This window comes from Thalassophryne amazonica, chromosome 1 (genome assembly GCF_902500255.1).
Source record: "Thalassophryne amazonica chromosome 1, fThaAma1.1, whole genome shotgun sequence".
NCBI lineage: Eukaryota > Metazoa > Chordata > Actinopteri > Batrachoidiformes > Batrachoididae > Thalassophryne > Thalassophryne amazonica.
In genome coordinates this window covers 149,962,630-149,966,482 of record NC_047103.1, presented here as the reverse complement: position 1 = coordinate 149,966,482, position 3,853 = coordinate 149,962,630, and the positions used below count along the sequence as shown (strand labels likewise).

At 40.2% G+C, this 3,853-nt stretch overlaps 1 long non-coding RNA gene across 1 annotated transcript; it reads right to left on the bottom strand.

Annotated features, from left to right (window-relative positions):
• Positions 1-2,096, bottom strand: LOC117515388. Its single transcript, XR_004562137.1, has 3 exons — positions 1,925-2,096; positions 1,878-1,880; positions 1-11 (listed from the first exon to the last, which is right to left on the bottom strand). It is a non-coding gene; the product is annotated as an uncharacterized LOC117515388 (long non-coding RNA).
• Between the last annotated feature and the right edge of the window lie 1,757 nt (positions 2,097-3,853).

The window sequence follows — 3,853 nt, the reverse complement described above, 5'->3', positions numbered from 1 at the left end:
TCACAGAGAAACTCACAGTAACGACCAGGTGGACGATAGACAATAACAAATAAAACTGGTTTTTGGGACTTCCAATTTGGATGGACAAGACTAAGAGTCAAGCTTTCAAATGAATTAAAGCTCTGTCTGGGTTTTTGATTAATTAATAAGCTGGAATGGAAGATTGCTGCTAATCCTCCGCCTCGGCCCGTGCTACGAGCATTCTGACAGTTAGTGTGACTCGGGGGTGTTGACTCATTTAAACTAACATATTCATCCTGCTGTAACCAGGTTTCTGTAAGGCAGAATAAATCAATATGTTGATCAATTATTATATCATTTACCAACAGGGACTTAGAAGAGAGAGACCTAATGTTTAATAGACCACATTTAACTGTTTTAGTCTGTAGTGCAGTTGAAGGTGCTATATTTTTTCTTTTTGAATTTTTATGCTTAAATAGATTTTTGCTGGTTATTGGTGGTCTGGGAGCAGACACCGTCTCTACGGGGATGGGGTAATGAGGGGATGGCAGGGGGAGAGAAGCTGCAGAGAGGTGTCTAAGACTACAACTCTGCTTCCTGGTCCCAACCCTGGATAGTCACGGTTTGGAGGATTTAAGAAAATTGGCCAGATTTCTAGAAATGAGAGCTGCTCCATCGAAAGTGGGATGGATGCCGTCTCTCCTAACAAGACCAGGTTTTCCCCAGAAGCTTTGCCAATTATCTATGAAGCCCACCTCATTTTTTGGACACCACTTGGACAGCCAGCAATTCAAGAAGAACATGCGGCTAAACATGTCACTCCCGGTCCGATTGGGGAGGGGCCCAGAGAAAACTACACAGTCCGACATTGTTTTTACACACCGATTCAATGTTAATTTTAGTGACCTCCGATTGGCGTAACCGGGTGTCATTACTGCCGACGTGAATTACAATCTTACCAAATTTACGCTTAGCCTTAGCCAGCAGTTTCAAATTTCCTTCAATGTCGCCTGCTCTGGCCCCCGGAAGACAACTGACTATGCTTGCTGTTGTCGCTAACTTCACATTTCTCAAAACAGAGTTGCCAATAACCAGAGTTTGTTCCTCGGCGGGTGTGTCACCGAGTGGGGAAAAAGCGGTTAGAGATGTGAACGGGTTGGTGGTGTACACGGGGCTTCTGTTTAGGACTACGCTTCCTCCTCACAGTCACCCAATCGGCCTGCTTTCCCGGCTGCTCGGGATCTGCTGGAGGGGAACTAACGGCGACTAAACTACCTTGGTCCATCATGTCCATCATGGACTTTTCTTCAGCCAGGACAACGGATTCAATTATTTTCAGACGTTTTCATCAGACTTAAGATGATCTCACTGAAACGGACAGGTAAGACTATATTATTTACTCCTTGTGTGAATGGTTTTAATATTTAATAATAATGTGTTACATTACTAACGTACAGTACACTATATTCAAGAAGGAAACAATATTTATTTTAAAAATAGCTAATATTTTCAGTCCCTCGTGACTTTTCAGATTTGAATGTACCCATTTCAGGGGGGAGGGAGATCATAAATAAAAAAAAAAAATCGTCCAAAAACAGCTCGACCTCCGCTGTGTTTACAACTGATTTGGGCTTGGAATCAGCAGGTGCCATTCTGGTGATGACATAGCAACAATATGGCCACGGCTGAGGGCTGAAATAGAACGCAGACTTGAGAAGCTGTTCTTTATCCTTCACATGTGCACTTATTGACTTTTATTGTTCAGGATTTTTTAAATATCAACATTTCATCATTTTAGTGATTATCTGTGCACATTTTTTGGGGGTCACCTGCACTTTACGTTTCATGTTTGTACCATGAGTGAAATGCTTAGTTCGTTTAATGTCTTCAGCCACTGTCTGTCAAATTAAAACCACCTGCTTCCAGCAGCTGCCCGTGTTTGCAACTTCCCTCAGGGACCAACAGAACAGCTGACATTTGCGGTTTGGCATGCTTATGTATTTTGGGTAGAGGATGAACACCGCCAAAACGGAACGCTGATAGGACTAACAGTTTTGGAGCAGCTATGAATATTAGCTAAAGTTGCTAATTACATTTTGGACTCACACGCCTTTCCAGCAGGGGGCAGTAAATAGTATTTATAATAAAAATGTAAGTAAGTGTATATAATTGTAAATACGTTAAAAATACATGGATGACAAGAAAGTGAAAATACTTTCATTGTCATCCATTTAAAAAATCAAATCACAAAATAGAAGTAACAATAAAATAAAAATAATAATGATAATAATGTGTATGATAGCAACAACCTAAACAATTTATAAACACATTAAGACAGTAAATTAACATTAAAAATTACAGAATTAACAGGAAATAAAAGGGTTGAGTTATTTTTCTATAAACTGTTGAGGTCTAAGGTTCTAAAAAAATTCTGGACTCACAATCCATTCCAACTCATTGCTTAATTAATGACCACTCTTGAAAAATGTCAGCTACCTATTTTATACACACTACCCAATCTAGAGCCCGTGGATCCCCACGGGTAACACGGTAGTATAGCTAGATATATTACACATATACATTCTCTCCATGTAATGTGGAGTTTCATCAGGAAGGGCACCCGGAATAAAACTTGTGCCAAATTAACATGCAGACCCATCTTTGATCTGCTGTCGTGACCCTAAGTGAAAACAAGGGTGCAGCCAAAGGGCCGTAAAATAAATAAATAAATACATACATACATACACAAACAAACAAACAACACACACCCATACTCAAATTTCATTAATTAGTTAATGGTAATAGCTTGTCCTATTGCTGTTGGCTGCAGTAATCACAAATGGACTATAACATGGGCCATAGCTCATTTGAAACTAGCACCCAATTTTCCTACCGCATATAGGCACTTATGTACTGCCATAGGGGGCACACTATTTGTTTTTGCCTGAAACATATTTCCAGCTCTGGCTCCTTTGTAACCCACGGTGTAGTCGGAACGCACAAAAAAGTAGTAATAAATACATACCCTGAAACACAATCACATCCCACAGATTTTACTTCTATTTTAGCACACAGCAGCTACGCAGAATATCTGCCCTGGTTTAACGCTGCTTCATGTGGAAACAAAGTTGGTGTCACATTTGATACTTAAAAATTCTACAAGTTCCACATGATGGTGAAATAAACATCCAATAGCCATCATCCTATTTGTGTTGCTTGCGTATTTCATGTGTCTGTCCAGTCAACAATTAGGTAAGCATGCTAACACGAACGGCCAGTAGCCGTTTAAGTCCCATGTCCATGTCATAGCTCTCCTGCAGAGATCATGAACAGAGCTGTCCTCTGTTTCTTCCTCTCCAACTTGTGGTCAATCTTCCCCAAAATCAGATAAATTTGTGCAGGCTTCTCTGCAAGAGTCACCAGCTTCCGGCGTATTTTTCCACTGCAGGGACAACCACCTCCCTTACAACAAATTTTTTTTTTCAGTTGTGACTATCAAAATATTGAAGTTTTCGTGACAACAGACATTGAGATAACCCATGAGAAAGTAAGAGTAAACAAACACTACAAATAAATACAAAATAAAGCACATTAGCCAGGCTGCTAACTTAAAACAGTCACTGTATTAATGCCGTGGAAATGGGTTTATCTGCTTAAAAAAAAGATGACGATGCAATGTATTGGCCAAGCGTCAGGAAGGGCATCCGGCGTAAAAAACCTGTGCCAATTCAACATGCAGATCCACCTTGGATTTGCTGTGGCAACCCCGAGTGCAAACAAGGCAGCAGCCGAAGGGACGTACTTACTTACTTATCCAATGTATTCTACGTTGATTTCTTTTATAGACACAGAGTTGAGAAACCTAAAAACTTTTATGTAATTCTCCACAAAA